The sequence below is a fragment of the Macaca thibetana genome, chromosome 5, assembly GCF_024542745.1.
Source record: "Macaca thibetana thibetana isolate TM-01 chromosome 5, ASM2454274v1, whole genome shotgun sequence".
NCBI lineage: Eukaryota > Metazoa > Chordata > Mammalia > Primates > Cercopithecidae > Macaca > Macaca thibetana.
This window is the reverse complement of record NC_065582.1, coordinates 146209452-146227695: the sequence shown is the minus strand read 5'-3', so window position 1 is coordinate 146227695 and position 18244 is coordinate 146209452. Positions and strand designations below refer to the sequence as shown.

General features: G+C 44.9%; 1 protein-coding gene across 10 annotated transcripts in view; it reads right to left on the bottom strand.

Annotated features, from left to right (window-relative positions):
- Positions 1 to 18244, bottom strand: part of RBM47 (RNA binding motif protein 47) — a 209581-nt gene that overhangs the window by 91769 nt on the left and 99568 nt on the right. For 2 of the 10 annotated variants that reach the window (XM_050790363.1, XM_050790370.1), the window contains exon 1: positions 2168 to 3361. The exons of 5 other annotated variants lie outside the window; for them this stretch is intronic. The gene's annotated coding sequence lies outside the window, so the exon portion shown is untranslated. 3 more of the 10 variants (XM_050790367.1, XM_050790361.1, XM_050790366.1) reach the window with 2 other exon arrangements.

Sequence of the window (18244 nt, the reverse complement as noted above, 5' to 3'; positions counted from 1 at the left end):
AGAGGCCATTTTAAACTGACTTTTTTTTTTTTTTTTTTTTTTTTTTTGGAGACGGAGTTTTGCTCTTGTCACCCAGGCTGGAGTGCAGTGGCACGATCTTGGCTCACTGCAACCTCTGCCTCCCGGGTTCAAGTGATTCTCCTGCCTCAGCCTCCCAAGTAGCTGGGACTACAGGCGCACACTACCATGCCTGGCTAATTTTTGTATTTTTGGTAGAGACGGGTCTCGAACCCCTGACCTCAAGTGATCCACCCACCTCGGCCTCCCAAAGTGCTGAGGTTACAGGCATGAGCCACCGCACCTGGCCTAACCTGACCTTTAATTTGCTGTTACCTTGTCTAAATTTAACAGAATTGGGGGTGGGTGGGGGGAGAAAGTTTAAAAGTATTTTCATGAAACCAGAACCACCATTTAGCAAAACCTTTAAACGGAATGAATTTCTGAGCTCACAGAAGTGCAAATCGCAAGGTTACACATTGCCTCCTAGAAACAGCACCTGGTTCTGAACTCTTTGCTAAAGCAAATGCTTTGCTAAAGGATTCTGATTCAGCCCACTGTAAAATCTCAAGCATAGGTAGATTTTCCACTTACTCTCCATTACACACACGTCCCTCTAGCAAAACCAAAAACAGCATTTGATGAAAGCTAAAGATTACAATTATCCGGGGACTCCGAGCCACTGAAAAATAGAGTTTGCAAAGAAATCCCTTTGCCCCCATCTTCCCCTCACCATCCCTGCCCCTTCTGCAGAAGGGAACTGAAATCATATGCAATTTGAAATTTTTAATATGAATATACTAAAGTAGGAAGCACGTACCTGCTAAGCACCTGGCGCTTTCTTTCCCTGCTTGCTCTCTCCTCCCACACTCTGGCAACGGAATGCCCTTCAAAACCATGGCTCAGTGCTTTTGGTAAATGTTTTACGAGACACTAAACAGGCTTGTGTCCCACCCTCAGAGCAAACACCATTGAGGGAACACAATATAATGGTCGAAAAGATATCATGTAATGTACAATAATGAAAATGAACAAGCAGGCTCTATTTCCACACTTCCCCTTAAGGGGGAAAAAATGTCAAACTTTCAGGTGGTGGGGGCGGAGTTGCAGGAAGGGCTCATAGAAATAAACCTTGACACTGGAAGCGTTACAGCAATTTTTTTTAAGGTGGCATTATGATAAGCTCATTGTTCTAATCCCCAAACAAGTCTTGGCTTGCCGAGCTAAAAAACTGTCAAAGGCAAGAGTTAATAAAAGGTGGAGTTCACTGGCGAATACGTAGACGCAGTAGCATCTCCACATTGACCACATATTCCTATTTATCCGAGAAAATGCAACTCAAAAAAGTGCTCATAAACCATCCTCCACAATAACCAAAGATACTTCCCATTTTCCATATCCTTCAAGTTATTCACAGTTAAGACCCAACTCTGCTCCAAACCAGAAGTTTTGCATTCCATTCAAGTTAACAATTACAACTGGAGGATAACAGAAACTTGCTGGCACCAAACTATTAGAATGTCAGGTGCCTCCTGGTACCACCAGGGTTAATGAGATAAAGAGAGGGTGCCCAGGGATCATCTGTCTGCCTGGTTTTACAGAAACTACCTAGGGAGATTGCTAGAGTCTTGGGCCCATGGGAGCAGCACGCACTCACCTGCTGTTGGAGGACTGAGTGGGACAGTCTAACACATGAGAAAGTAGAATTACTTAGCTACAGTCAAGCCCACTCGATAAAAGGAGACCAAGACCGTCTAGAGAAGAAGCCAGAATTGGCTTTGGTTGCAGAATCACACCCACAGACAGGATAGGCAAATAAGATAACCCATTCTCTGTCCCCACCCACTCCTCCAATCCCCCAGAGAGTGCTCAGAATTTTGCATTTCCTACCTTTAAAATGTCTGCTGCGGTGGAAACAAAACAAAGCAAAACAAAATTGAACCTAGAATTGAGATATGTGTTTTCTACACTCCAGCTGTGTGACCTTGAGGGAGTAACTTAACCTCCCTGAGCCTGTCTCCTCATCTATAAAGTACAAATGTCTAGAACCACAGAAGTTATTTCCAAGAACTGACAGCTCTCCAGCTCCAGGAGCCTAGAAAATGGCACAGAGAAGTTCTTCACAGTTTTAAAATGTCAGAAGGGTTGTTGTCATTTTTTGGTCTCCTACCTTATATGGATGGGTTCCATCTTATTTTCAATGTCCTCATGTTGCAGGAGCTTCCGGTTAGTCCTGGGACTAAAGGGCAATTGACCTCGCTTCGCCTGGGTCTGACTGACTAATCTGTTAGGGTGGGTACCATAAATGACCGTTTTATCTGCCTGCCCGGGGCGGGGCGACAGGGCCTCCCCGCCCTCCAGCCTGCCTGTCAGCTCCTTTTGCTTTCACAACATTTCTCATCTTGCCCTCTACCACAGTGAACTGACCCGCCTCAGAACGCCTCATTTGGGCCTCCCTTTTTCTCTTTTTTCCCTCTCCTCCTCTCTTCTTTCTTGCTTTGCTTCCCTGAGAGGAACATAATGGGTGTTGGGGGAGGGCGATGATTCTCTTTTCCTTTTTTCTTTTTTGAGACGGATTCTCGCTCTGTCACCCAGACTGGAGTGCAGTGGCACTATCTCGGCTCACTGAAACCTCCGCCTCCCAACTTCAAGTGATTCTCCTGCCTCAGCCTCCCAAGTAGCTGGGATTACAGGCACCTGACACCATGCCTGGCTAATTTTTGTATTTTTAGTAGAGACAGGGTTTCACCATGTTGGCCAGGCTGGTCTCGAACTCCTGACTTCAGGTGATCCACCTGCCTTGGCCTCCCAAAGTGCTGGGATTACAGGCATGAGCCACTGCGCCCGGCCCTCATCATTCTATTTCTGCTTCTACTATTTTATGTGACATGTCACACAACCCAGTGCATGGGTTAGACAGGTATTATTATTCTCGAGATTTCAGAGATACAGACAGATTCAACAACAGCCCAAGGTCACTGAGCCATTGCTGACAGGCCACGGGCTGAGGTGGCCTTTCCCGACAGCCCAGGATTTCCCTCAAGCCACTGACCTCCAAAAGCACCTCTCTCAGAGCAGTAAGGCCCCACCTGGTCTAACCTGCTCTCCCCACCACCTGTGGCATAGTTTCCTCTACCATCCCTCTCATCTTCCTTCAGCCCTCGGCGCGGGTCAGTCCCTTATTCTAATTTTGGGGTTTATTTCACTTGACCTCTTGTCCTTTGAGTGCTCTTCTTTACACAAACCCAAGAGGAGTAAATCCCCTGCATGCTGGGGGGTAATTACTCCCATCACAGAAGTCTTTCCCATGAGCACCCCTCTTGGGTCACCTGTCTCATTTACTCTGCATTAGGGCACTTGTGTGTCCTCAGATGCCCCTCCCTCCCTCCCTTCCTCCTTCCTTCCTTCCTTCCTTCCTTCTTTTTTCTTTTTTTTCACAGAGTCTTGCCCTGTTGCCCAGGCTGGAGTGCAGTAGCGCAATCTCAGCTCACTGCAACCTCCACCTCCCAGTTCTCCTGCCTCAGCCTCCTGAGTAGCTGGGATTATAGGCATGCACCACCACACCTGGCTAATTTCTTTGTAGTTTTAGTAGAGATGGGGTTTCACCATGTTGGTCAGGCTGGTCTTGAACTCCTGATCTCAAATGATCCACCCGCTTCGGCCTCCCAAAGTGCTGGGATTACAGGCGTGAGCCACCATGCCCGACCCTCAACTGCTTTCTAGATCACCAGAGCACTCACCTCTGCACTCCCTGGCATGGAGTCCAATGCCTTACTGTTCAGAAATATACTTAAATTTTGATGAAAAAAGTTTGAAGACACAAAATCGAAATCCCAAACAGTGTTTCAAAGGCATATATTCTACGTACAGTCAGCCCTCAGTATGCTTGGGTTCCACATCCCTGAAGTCAACCAACCACAGAACAAATATTTTGAATATTTGAAGAATATTCAAAAATCTCGTGTACCCCATAAATATATATACTACTATGTGCCCACAAAAAATTAAAAATTTAAAAATGTAAAAAGGATGGCTGTGTCTGTATTAAACACATACAGACTTCTTTTTCTTGTCATTATTCCCTAAACAATACAGCATAACAACTACTTACATAGCGTTTCCATTGGATTAGGTATTCTAAGTCATCTAGAGATGACCCAAAGTATATGGGAAGACATGTGTAGGTCATATGCAAATACTGCACCATTTTATATAGGGGACTCGAGCATCCAAAATCTGGGGGCCTGCAATCAATCCCCCATGGATACAGAAGGATCACTATATAAACAAATTTGGGGTTTTAAGGTAGTTGCTTTGCTTTTATTTTTAATTTTTATTTTTTGTATTTCAATGAGGATAAGAAAATGGGATTATGAAGTCCAGAGAGCAAATAAGCCAGCCATCAAATCACATCACAAAACAAGCATTGTTTCTTTTCTTTTTATTGAGACGAAGTCTCACTCTGTCACTCATGTTGGAGTGCAGTGGTGCCATCGCAGCTCACTGTAATCTCCACCTCCCGGGTTCCAGTGATTCTCCTGCCTCAGCCTCCTGAGTTGCTGGGACTCCTGGCGCACACCACTACACCCAGCTAATTTTGCTATTTTTTTAGAGACAGGGTTTCACCTTATTGGTCAGGCTGGTCTCAAACTCCTGAGCTCAAGTGATCCACTTGCCTCGGCCTCCCAAAGTGCTGGGATTACAGGCGTGAGCCACCATGTCTGGCTGCAAACATTGCTTCTCAAGTGCCTACAATAATCAGTTATTTGATATATGACACTTCATTTAATGAAATAGACAGATGAGAGGACAGACTCAGAGAGGCTGCCCAAGGATACACAGCTAATAATAACAGATCTGAGAATCCAAGCAGGTCCCAGCTGGAGCCCTTGCTCTTTGCCTGAGTCACACTCTCATGCACGTGCACACTGTAGCCTACTCACCCTAAGATCCTGTCTACTGCCCAATCAGGGGTGTCCAATCTTTTGGCTTCCCTGGGTCACACTGGAAGAATTGTCTTCGGCCACACATAAAATACACTGATACTAATGACAGCTGATGAGCTTAAAAAAAAAAAGAATCCTAAAGGAAGCTTATGAATTTGTGTTGGGCCACATTCAAAGCCATCCTGGACATGCCACAGGTTGGACAAGCTTGGTCTAAATCAAGATCCAGCCCAGGAGTGGTGGCTCATACCTGTAGTCCCAGCACTCTGGGAGGCCCAGGCAGGAGGATCACTTGAACCCAGAGTTTAGGACCAGCCTGGGCAACATAGTGAGACCCTCGTTTCTATAAAAAAATATATAAAATGATCCAGGCACAGTGGCATGTGCCTGTGGTCCCAGCTACTTGAGAGGCTGAGGTGGGAGGATTGCTTGGGTCAGGAGTTGTAGTTGAGGCTACAGTGAGCCAAGATCACACCACTGTAACAGAGTGCCCTGGGTAACAGAGTGACATCTTATCTTTTTAAAAAAATCACTTACATGTATTTTCTGCCAATCTCTGACCAGAACCAGTTCAACCCTGTTTTTCTCCTTCAATTCTTTTTTTTTTTTTGAGATGGAGTTTCACTCTTGTTGCCCAGGCTGGAGTGCAATGGAACGATCTTGGCTCACTGCAATCTCCACCTCCCGGGTTCAAGCGATTCTCCTGTCTCAGCCTCCTGAGTAGCTGGGATTATAGGTGTGCGCCACCACGCCCAGCTAATTTTGTAGTTTTAGTAGAGACGGGGTTTCTGCATGTTGGTCAGGTTGGTCTCGAACTCCCAACCTCAGGTGATCTGCCCACTTTGGCCTCCCAAAGTGCTGGGATTATAGGCGTGACCCACCACACCTGGCATCCTTCAATCCTTTACCTTGGCCTCCTCACCCTCCTCTCCCACTTCCCTCCACCCTACCCTCCCTTTTCTTTTTCTTGAGACAGAGTCTCGCTCTTGTTGCCCAGGCTGGAGTACAGTGGCTCGATCTCTACTCACTGCAACCTCCATCTCCCAGGTTCAAGCAATTCTCCTGCCTAAGCCTCCTAAGTAGCTGGGACTACAAGCGCATGCCACCATGCCCAGCTAATTTTTGTATTTGTAGTAGAGACGGGGTTTCACCATGTTGGCCAGGATGGTCTCGATCTCTTGACCTCGTGATCCACCCACCTTGGCCTCCCAGTGCTGGGATTACAGGCATAAACCACTGTGCCCAGCCCACCCTAACTTCTTATCCCTAATTAAGATAATCTCTACTGTTCACTTTGAAATCTACTGATGAACTCTATTTACTATTGAAGTCCTCCTTTGATCATAAAATCCAGCCAAAAAAATATGGATTCCCCTACTTTGGGTAAGCCTTTTATGTTCTTTTTTTTTTTTTCTGTGATCACAAATTTGTTATTTGACTTTAAACCTTGTAGGCTGTATTAGAATTCCCTGTGTTCTATACAGCACTTGGCATATAAAAGTCTCATGCTGCTCAGAGACTAAATTATGTGTCCCTGAGAAAGGACTGTGCCTTCTGTGCAACAGAAATGTTTTATAATAGCATTTCCCACCTCCAGCCATGCGATTCTAAGTGGAGTTTTTTCTCTATTGTTTGTGGTATGCCAGCATGCAGGTATACCCCTAGAATTTTCAACTGCAGAGCTGCAATAAGGCAGAATAATGCGTCTCTGGTGAGTGCTGCTCTATTGCCCCAGGCCTATTCCAAAGCATCTTTCAGCTGTAGGGGCCCATTTCTAGCCTGAATATCTTTGAGGCTAGTATATATTTGGCCTGCAGAATAGTTTCAGCTTCTGAAAGGGGTTTTGAGCTCCCTTGGACACTAGGAAATAGTAGAGGAGAAAGAGGTAGAGATTTAATCTGGAGCCTCTAAATCTTCCAGAATCTTCCAAGGGTTTGGGAATGCCCATGAATCATATTCAAACCCCTTTAGAGGCCTTCAAAGAGTAGCATGAATGTGACCTCAGAAACTGCTCATCACCTAGCCAACCTCTGCAGATGCCTAAGAAAGTGCCCAGGGGCTCTGGGTGTTTTCCCAAACTGCCCAAGGAAGGAGGCGCCGCAATAGGAGAGGGGAGATCAGTCTATACTGTCTGGTACTGTCTGTCATGGGGATATCAGCCACTAGCCTAGCACTTCTCAAAGTGAGGTCCCTGGAACGCTGAGAGGCTCCAAGGTTCTTAATAATACTAACATATTTCCCTTTTTCACGGCATTGACACTGCACTAGTGAAAAAAAGGCAATGGTGGCTAAAACTTCTAGCAGTGTAAGAGGCAGTGCTGCCTAACTTTACTAGTAATTGTGGCACTTTTTTTTTTTTTTTTTACCACCAGGCATTTGAAGTTGTTCTACCTTTAAAAAAAAAAAAAAAAAAAAGCCAATTTTCCTTAAGAATGTATCAGATAAGACAATATTTTTATTTATTTTTATTTCTTTTTAAAAATTTTTAAATTTTTAAATTTATTTATTTATTTATTTTTTTAAGACACAATTTCCTTCTTGTCGCCCAGGCTGGAGTGCAGTGGCACAATCTCGGCTCGCTGCAACCTCCACCTCCTGGGTTCAAGGATTCACCTCAGCCTCCCAAGTAGCTGGGGTTACAAGCACCTGCCACCACACCCAGCTAATTTTTGTATTTTTAGTAGAGATGGGGTTTCACCATGCTGGCCAGGCTGGTCTTGAACTCCTGACCTCAGGTGATCCACCCACCTCGGCCTCCCAAAGTGCTGGGATTACAGGCATGGGCCACCATGTCCAGCCTATTTATTTTATTAAGTCTCAATTCAAGTAGACGTTTTAAAAATATTCTGTGTGATGAAATGAAAAGTATGATAAAGCACTTGTACTGTATACCAAATTACAATTGCTGTCTCAAGGAAAAATCACTTGTGAGAGTCACAGGCTAAACTACTTGATAAAACAAACTATGATTATTTAGACTTGAATATTTGGCAGACATTTTCTAGAAAATGAATGAAGTGACCCTGGCACTTCAAAGAACACAACAGACAGTATTGATTTCCAATGATCAAATTCAAGCTTTCAAGCAAAAGTTAAAATCTGGGGGAACCTGGCTGACTCTGGGCGCGCTGCCTATGAGTTAGCCCTGTTGCGCAAAGAGAAGAAAAATAATTTTTAAAAAGACAAAAAAAGTAAGAAAAATATTTGGGGGCAACCTGCATTTACCACCATGAGCTTGACTGCTTGTCAATTAAAGGCTTTTCTCATGAGATCAACTATGACATTAACAAATGTGGAGTTTTAAAAATACATACTGAAATGTTTCAATATCTAGAAGATCTTCACAACTCAGTGAACCAATATTTTCCAAATAACCAACCACGATGTTACAGAATCATGCATGGGTAAGCAGTCCATTCAAAGTTCAAGATGGGCCAACCAATTTTAACGTAACAGAGCATGAAAAGTTCCTTGTTACAGCTTCAGATTCTGCATGCAACTAACCTTTAAGAAGCTACCTCTTGGCTGGGCGCAGTAGCTCACGCCTGTAATCCCAGCACTTTGGGAGGCCAAGGCTGGCAGATCACCTGAGGTCAGGAGTTCGAGGCCGGCCTGTCCAACATGGTGAAGCCCTGTTTCTACTAAAAAAACAAAAATTAGCCCGGCGTGGTGGTGGGCGCCTGTAATCCCAGCTACTCGGGAGGCTGAGGCAGAGCTGCTTGAACCCAGGAGGCGGAGGGTGCAGGGAGCCAAGATCACGCCATTGCCCTCCAGCCTGGGCACCAAGAGCAAAACTCCGTCTCAAAAAAAACAAAAACAAAAACAAAAAACCAGCTAGGGTGAGGTGGTGAAACCTTGTCTCTACAAAAAATACCAAAAATTAGCCAGGCATAGTGGCATGCACCTGTGGTCCCAGCTACTTTGGAGGCTGAGGTGGAAGGATTACCTGAGCCTGGGAGGTTGAAGCAGTTGTGAGCGGTAATCACGCCACTGCACTCCAGCTCCAGCTTGGGTGACAGAGTGAGCTCTGGCTCAAAAAAAAAAAAAAAAAAGAAAAAGAAAAGGAAAGGAAAACAAGGTTGTCAGATTTAGCAAATAAAACTCCAGGGTGCCCAGTTAAATTCAAATTTCAGATAAGAAATGAATATTTTCATACATGTTCCATATAATGTTTGGGAAATAACTTGTGCTAAAAAATTATTTACTGCTTATCTGAAGTTATATATAATTGAGTGCCCTGTATTTTATCTGTCTGTGAAGATGGTCCAGTCCCCAAAATTTGAGAAACACTGCACTGGGCTATGTCCCTCCAACATGTGCTAAAACACTAATATTAACATTTATTAAGCACCTGCTGTGTACTAGACATGGTGCTAAATTCTCAACATATACAACCTCCTCCCAAATCTTATGTGCCAAGTACTCTCATGATCCCTATTTTCTCATACAAATGAGGAAACGGAAACCCAAAGAAGTCAAGTGAAGCTAATTATTGGTGGAAAGCAAGACTGGAACCCACCACTCAGACTCCAGAATCTCAGCTTGTACCTATTAGGCTTACACTGAGCTCTGAAAAAATGAGATTTCTAAAGATGGTTGGCTTTTCTGCATTTTTTCATCTCACATTTTAGTACATCCATTTCTGTTGCTCATCTTCTCTCTGTTTCACAGCTGTGTGTTCTGCTATCACAGCAACCGTGAAAACCAAGGCTGGAAGTGCCGTGTGTGTCAAGGAATTCTATCCAGAACTGGCATCAGCATTCGGACTCAGAACAGGCTTTTCTCATGGATGCTTTCCTGGGCATGACAACAGCATAGTTCCGGGCTGGGAATTCTAGAATGTAGCAGTGGTGCACAGACACTGCTCAGGTCACTGCGGCCTTGACCTCCTGGGCTCAAGCAATCCTCCTGCTTCAGCCTCCTGAGTAGCTAGGACTACAGGCGCACACCACCACGCTCGGCTAATGCTCATTACTATGAATGAAAAGCCACTGGGAGCCTGCTACTGCACTAGAATCTTCTTTGAGAATAAGTTGGGAATTTCTCCAAAGGAATCTGTCCCAATCAAAACAAATGCAAACATTGTTGTAAGCAAGCCAAGGTCCTGTTTTTCACATGATCCTGATCCAGGCCACTGGATATATTTAATCAGCTCAGGCTTGATAGTAAACAAAATAGGGAAAGTAAAAATTTTTTATGATCCAGTATGGGGGTAAGGCTATGAATTTCACTGTGTTACACAATCTGCAAATACAAAAATGAATCTGCTTGCACCCAACTAGGGGACCTCCCCTAGTTACCACTTGCTATAATGAAATGTAGAAAGTGATAAAACATGGCCAGGCACGATGGCTCAGGTCTGTAATCCCAGCACTTTGGGAGGCCAAGATGGGCAGATTGCTTGAGGCCAGGAGTTTGAAACCAGCCTGGCCAACACAGCGAAACCCTGTCTCTACTAAAAATACAAAAATTAGTCAGCTACTTTATTTAGTATAAAATATGACTATTAGCACACCTGTAGTCCCAGCTACTTGGGAGGCTGAGGCATGAGAATCGCTTGAACCCAGGAGGCTGGGTTGCAGATCACAGAGTGAGACTGTCTCAAACAAATAAAGTGATAAACACAAAAAAAGAGATGCTAGTCTTTCATATTGGCCAGATTTCTTTAACAAAAAGATTCACCTTTCAAACAATTTTTGTTTTGTAAATCTGGATTTTTATTAAGGTGAGGCACACTGGATTATTCTAAAGGCAGTTGTGTATACAGAAGCCAGGGGCAAAAGAACTTTGAAAATAGCCTAGAGGAAAGAATGAGACAAGAAGAGGAGGGAAAAAAAAGGATAAATGGGGGGGAAAATGCCAAAACTGGAGTTTTTTGGTAACTAAGAAGAAGTGCATTTTAAAAGTCAAGGCTTGGTAAAAACCTAGGGAATAGGCTTACGTAGAAAAGAGATTTGGAAAGCTCCAGGGCCCTTGGACACCTGGCAGTGAGCATCAGAAAGAAAAGAGTTCTTAAGAAAAACCAATGAACTTTGTGTTTGCCCTGGAGCTGCCTGGCAATGCTGCTATCAGAATTCAGATACAGGCCCAGCCCTGCTCTAGGCCCTGAAGTTTGGCTCTTGCCTCTCCATTTCAGTCCCTTTAGCTGCCCATCCAATCTAGATCCCAGAGTGCTAAACGGAGAGGCAGCAAGAAGGAAAAGAAAAAGAAGGAGAAACTGAAATGCAAGCATGGGCCTTAGATGACGATTCTCACAGCTCTTCCCTTTCATGGGGCCTTCAGAATTCATTCTTGTGAAAGCTGTAAGTCAAGGAGGACACAGCCAGAAACCGTGACTCATCAAATTTCCAAAGCCAAGACCAGAACACACAGATTCTGGATCCAAGGACTCGCTTTCTGCCTTCAGAACACGGGGTCCTGCCTACTTTGTAGTGTTTCAATACAAAACTGATCAAGTCGAGGGTCCCCGTCCACTCCCCGCCAGCCTGGCTGCCCTTCCCTGTCTTCAGAGTTCTTTCTAAACCATAGAGAAGATGGAGTTTAATTCCATGGTATTTGAGTCACGGGACCTTATAACACTTCAGAAAACAATTTGCCTTAAAAAGTGGTTGGGTCTGTACAGGAAAGTCACTGAGTGCAGGGGATGGCAAACTTTTCTGTCATGAGCTAGGTAAATACTATAGGTTTTGCAAGCCATGTGGTTTCTGTTACATATTATTCTTTGTTTCGTTTTGTTTTTTGTTTTTGGGGGTTTTGTTTTTGAGACAGGATCTCCCTCTGTCACCCAGGCTGGAGTGCAGTGGTGCAGCTCACTGCAGCCTCAACCACCCTGGCTCCAGGGATCCTCCTGCCTCGGCCTTCTGAGTAGACAACAGGTGTGCTTCACTACACTTGGCTAATTTTTTTATTTTATGTAGAGACAGGGTCTCACTGTGCTGCCCAGTCTGGTTCTTTTTTTTTTTTTTTTTTTTTTTTTGCAACCCTTTAAAAATGTAAAAACCATTAGCGAGAGGGCCATACATAAACAGACAATAGACCACAGTTTACTGATGCCTGACTTAGAACAATGGAAAAGGGTTGGCAGCATTGACTGGTGACTGCTGCATGCAGTGAGACTAAAGATAGTGTAAAACCTCAGTGAGGTTTGACGAAGGCAATTAACTCTCTACCTGACTTGCCCAAGTCAGCTAGAGCTGTGGCAGAGAATTTAATCCTGAAATCCTAGGCTTATATCTTTGGAAAATTAGATAAATGAAGTTGTTGGTTTTTTTTTTTTTTTTTTGAGACAGTCTCACTCTCTCTTGCCCAGGCAGCCAGGCTGGAGTGTAGTGGCATGATCTTGGCTCACTGCAACCTCCACCTCCTGGGTTCAAGAAATCCTCCCACCTCGGCCTCCCAAGTAGTTGGGACTACAGGCATATGCCACCACACGTGGCAAATTTTTTTTTTTTTGAGATGGAATCTAGCTCTGTTGCTCAGGCGGGAGGGAGTACAGTGGTGTGATCTCAGCTCACTGCAACCGCCACCTCCCAGATTCAAGCGATCCTCCTGCCTCAGCCTGCCACGTATCTGAGATCACACCTGGCTTTTTTTTTTTTTTTGTATTTTTTAGTAGAGACAGGGTTTCACCATGTTGGCCAGGCTGGTCTTGAACTCCTGCCCTCAACTGATACGCCCACCTCAGCCTCCCGGGACAAATGAAGTTTAAAATAAGCTAGAATATTTTTTAACCTGCTACTTTTCATTGTGTGTGTGTGTGTATGTTTGGGGGAAGGGGGTACTTTTTTTTTTTTTTTTTTTTTTGAGACGGAGTCTTGCTCTGTGCCCCAGGCTGGAGTGCAGTGGCGTGATCTTGGCTCACTGCAAGCTCCGCCCCCTGGGTTCATGCCATTCTCCTGCCTCAGCCTACTGAATAGCTGGGACTACAGGTGCCCGCCATCATGCCCGGCTAGTTTTTTGTATCTTCTAGTAGAGACGGGGTTTCACCTTGTTAGCCAGGATGGTCTCGATCTCCTGACCTCGTGATCCGCCCGCCTTGGCCTCCCAAAGTGCTGGGATTACAGGCTTGAGCCACCGCGCCCAGCCAGAAGGGGGTACATTTTTATTTAAAAGTGAATACTCCATATGTACCACAAAATTCCAAACCTGGAAGAATCTTCCAATATAGTCCAGTTTACAACCATCTACCCTTGAGGAAACTGTGACCTGCTTCAGTTAAATGAGATATTCTAAGTCACATGCTAGTTGGCAGAAGAGAAGGGGCCAGAAACTTGGTTTCCTATTTCAAAATTCATACACTTTAATGGTGCACTACCAACTAAGTACTAAAAAATCAACTCAACAAATACAAAGTATTTCTTATATATCCAGCACTGGTTAGGTGCATAAGGTTACAAAATAAACGTAAGCGAAGATTACTGCCGGGCGCGGTGGCTCACGCCTGTAATCCCAGCACTTTGGGAGGCTGAGGCGGGCGGATCACAAGGTCAAGAGATCAAGACCATCCTGGCCAACATGGTGAAACCCCATCTCTACTAAAAATACAAAAATTAGCTGGGTATGGTGGCACATCTGTAGTCCCAGCTACTTGGGAGGCTGAGGCAGGAGAATCCCTTGAGGCCGGGAGGCTGAGGTTGCAATGAGCCGAGATCACACCACTGTACTCTAGCCTGGCAACAGAGTGAGACTCTGTCTCAAAACTAATAATAATAATAAAAACAACCCTTTTGGTTTCTCACTGAGAAAACAAGGCACACACACTAAGCAAATATATTCTTCCTTGCATTGTCATATAACTACATATCTAAAACGGGAGCCACCGTAATCCCAGCGCTTTGGGAGATCTGAGGTCAGGAGTTCGAAACCAGCCTGGCCAATATGGTGAAAACCCGTCTCTACTAAATATACAAACCCTAGCCGGGCATGGTGGCACGTACCTTTAATCCCAGCTACTCGGGAGGCTAAGGCAGAAAAATTGCTTGAACCTGGGAGGTAGAGGTTGCAGTGAGCCAAGATCCTGCCACTGCACTCCAGCCTGGGGGACAGAGTGAGATCCTGTTTCAAAAAGAAAAAAAACAAAAACAAAAATTAGCTGGGCGTGGTGGCGCACGCTTGTGGCCACAGCTACTCAGGAGGCTGAGTCAGGAGAACTGCTTGAACCAGGGAGGCGGAGGTTGCAGTGAGCCAAGATCACGCCGCTGCACTCTAGCCTGCGTGACACAGGGAGACTCTGTCTCAAAAATAATAAAGAAATAAATAATAAAACAGGGCCGTCTCGTATAACTCTGTAATGGTGGAAAGGTTCTGTATCTTTGCTGCTATCAGGATAGTGGCCAGTAGCCATATATGGCTATTAAGCACTTAAAATGTACCACTGGCTACTGGCTACCGTATTAAAAATTTTTAATTTTACAGATGTTCCTTGACTTACAATGAGCTACTTCCCATTAACTCCATCATAAGTAAAAAATATCATAAGTCAGAAATGTGGCCAGGCAAGGCAGCTCACGCCTGTAATCCCAACACTTTGGGAGGCCAAAGTGGGCAGATCACCTGAGGTCAGGAGTTCGAGACCAGCTGGGCCAACCATGGCCAACATGGTGAAACCCTGTCTCTACTAAAAATAAAACTTAGCTAGGCATGGTGGCACATGCCTGTAATCCCAGCTACTCAGAAGGCTGAGGCAGGAGAATACTTGAACCTGGGAGGCAGAGGTGCAGTGAGCCAAGATTGCGCCACTGCACTCCAGCCTGGGTGACAGAGGGAGATTCCGTCACACACACACAAAAAAAGCATCTAAGGCTGGGCATGGTGGCTTACACCTATAATCCCAGCATTTTGGGAGGCTGAGGTGGGCAGATCACCTGAAGAGTTCGAGACCAGTCTGGCCAACATGGCAAAACCCTCTCTCTACTAAAAATGCAAAAATTAGCCAGGTGTGGTAGCACACACCTGTAATCCCAGCTACTTGGGAGGCTGAGACAGGAGAATTGCTTGAACCCAGAAGGTGGAGGTTGCAGTGAGCTGAGATCGCGCTACTGCACTCCAGCCTGGGCAATAAAGCAAGACTCCATCTAAAAAATAAAGTAAAAGTAAATAAATAAACTTCATGATGGATTTTAAGGATATTAGATTCCTTTTTTTTTTTTTTTTTTTTTTTTTTGAGATGGAGTCTTACTGTCTCAGCCTCCTGAGGAGCTGGGATTACAGGCGTATGCCACCACACCTGGCTAATTTTTGCATTTTTAGTAGAGATGGGGTTTCACCATGTTGGCCAGGCTAGTCTGAAACTCCCGACCTCAGGTGATTGGCCCACCTCAGCTTCCCAAAGTGCTGGGATTACAGATGTGAGCCACCATGCCTGGCCAATCATGAAGTTTAAACATTCTAGGTGGAGAATCTTCTGTATTTAATTTTAATTAATTTAAATTATTATTTTTCTTCTTTTTTTTGAGATGGAGTCTCGCTCTGTCGCACAGGCTGGAATGCAGTGGCTTGATCTTGGCTCACTGCAACCTCCGCCTCCCAGTTTCAAGCGATTCTCCTGTCTCACCCTCCTGAGTAGCTGGGACTACAGGCGCATGCCACCGTGCCCAGCTAAGTTTTGTATTTTTAATAGAGATGGGGTTTCACCATCCTGGCCAGGCTGGTCTCGAACTCCTGACCTTGTGATCCACCTGTCTCGGCCTCCCAAAGTGCTGGGATTACAGGCATGAGCCATCCTGCCTGGTCCTATTTTTCTTCTTTTTAATCTAAATTTAAATAGCCATGTGTGGCCAGGGACTTCCGTACTGGACATCACAGGTCTAAAAGAATTATTATAAATCTGGATGAAAAATATGTCACATTCATTCTGTCACTTTTCCTTCTTGTGCCTATGGCAAAAACCACTATAGTCACAGGACTCCTTTTCCTCTGAACATGGGCAGGCTTTCAGAATTCTCCATGTAAGGCCAGGCACGGTGGCTCACACCTGCCACCCTAGCATCTTGGGAGGCCAAAGTGGGAGGATCCTTGGAGCCCAGGAGTTGGAGACCAGCCTGGGCAACATAGTGAGACCTCTCTCCACTAAAAGCAAACAAAATTAACTGGGCATGGTGGTGCATGCCTGTAGTCCCAGCTACATAGGAAACTGAGGCAGGAGGACTGTTCAAGCCCTGGATGTAGAGACTACAGTGAACCATGATCGCAGCAGTGCGCTCCAGCCTGGGTGACAGGGTAAGACTCTGGAATAAATAAATAAAATAGAATTCTCTATGCAACCATTTTCAATGGCGTGGACTTGGTTTACATAAAACGAAACCACCCTGACGCAGATAAAAAACGGTGACAAAGGTGACCTGGAGAAGGAAGGAGTTGAGCTGAGCTTCAGATGAGATCGGGAGTGATCAGGGTGGTCTGGCCGTAGGCTAGCTGAGCTTCAAAGGATAACATCTGGAGAGGTAAAGGGGAAAGGACAAAGAGTGTGGGGTTCTCTGTGTAGAGGAGAGTAGCCGTGAAGGAGCTGAATGGAGCTCCCCTGGTCCTAGGACAAGGAGGATGCTGACCTGCCAAGCAGAGAGGGTTGGGTTGGGTGTGGTTGGAGATAAGGGGATAGGCGGAAGGGTGGGTCTGGGTTATGACTTTGAAATTCCAGGACACCCGGAGGGTTTAAGCAGGAGCCTGGAGAACACATTTTAGAAAGGCAACTCTGATAGCTAGGCACAGATGGGTCGTATAATGGACATGTGCTCACATACCAGGGTGAAGTCTATGCCAGTGATGATGTGTGTTTTTCCTTTAGGAAAGTAAAACTTGTTTATTATGTAAAATGTATAAATTTCAGAAAAGCAGATATTTAAAAAATTAAAATCAGATGTCTACCAACCACAGATGACATTTTGATGTGGTTTCTTACAGTTTTTTTTCCTCCTTCCCTGGCTAGTGCAGTAATTTAGGAATTAAAATTATGACTTGACCTAGGAAGGTGGTAGTGTGAATGAAGAGGAAAGGCCGTGAAAGACATCGTTAAGTGAGGCAGAGGGTGAGGAGAAAAGATAACTAGCTTCCAAAGACAGGAGTTCTAGACCTGGGTATTCTGTGGGGCTTGAACTCCCAGCGTTGGTTTTGCCATACATAAATCTCTCTTTTTTTTTAATCTTTTTTTTTTTTGAGATGGAGTCTTGCTCTGTCGCCCAGACTGGAGTGCAGTGGCGCAGTCTCGGCTCACTGCAACCTCCACCTCTCGGGTTCACGCCATTCTCCTGCCTCAGCCTCTCAAGTAGCTGGGACTACAGGCGCCCGCCACCATGCCCGGATAATTTTTTGTATTTTTAGTAGAGATGGGGTTTCACTGTGTTAGCCAGGATGGTCTCAATCTCCTGACCTCATGATCTGCCTGCCTGAGCCTCCCAAAGTGCTGGGATTACAGGCGTGAGCCACCGCGCCTGGCAGTTTATTTTTATTTTTATTTTGAGATGGAGTCTTGCTCTATCACCGGGCTGGAGTGCAGGGGAGAGATCTCAGCTCATTACAACTTCCACCTCCCGAGTTCAAGTGATTCCCCTGCCCCAGCCTCCCAAGTAGCTGGGACTACAGGCGCCCGCCACCACACCCAGCTAATTTTTTGTATTTTAGTAGAGACGGGGTTTCACCATGTTGGCCAGGATGGTCTTGATCTCCTGATCTCATGATCCATCCGCCTCGGCCTCCCAAAGTGCTGGGATTACAAGTGTGAGCCACCATTCCCAGCCTTTTTTTTTTTTTTTTAATTTTTTTTCCTTTTTAAAGATATATACATATATATATATATATATATTTTTTTTTTTTTTTTTTTTTTGAGATGCCCGGCCCATACGTCAATGTCTTTACCACTTCTTATTTGAGTCTAATTAAAGGTCAGATGAGATTTTTGAGACCCCCTTCCACTAACATACAAATATGTCTGTGTATATTTAAAGTGAACATCACATATAAATAGAAGTAGTTGTCATAACACCACACAAGATCCCTTGATCTTTAGGCTATACCAGTAGCTTATAGCCTCTTGCAATCTGCAAGATTTTAGGGGTAGAGTAATTAAGCTTTCTATTCTGAGCAGAGTTATAAGGAGAATCTGTAGTTGTAGTTCACAGGACAGGGAATGAACGGGGCAGTGTAAACAGAGAATTCATTTTCAGACAGGACTCCACCAACCAGTAATAGCTTCTTCCTAGGAGCCAAAAGGATTTCAAAGCCCATTACATCTTTGAAGACCATAAGAAAAACAACAATAAAAACAGCTGCTAGGGAATACAGATTATGCTCTCTGAGGCCAGATGCAG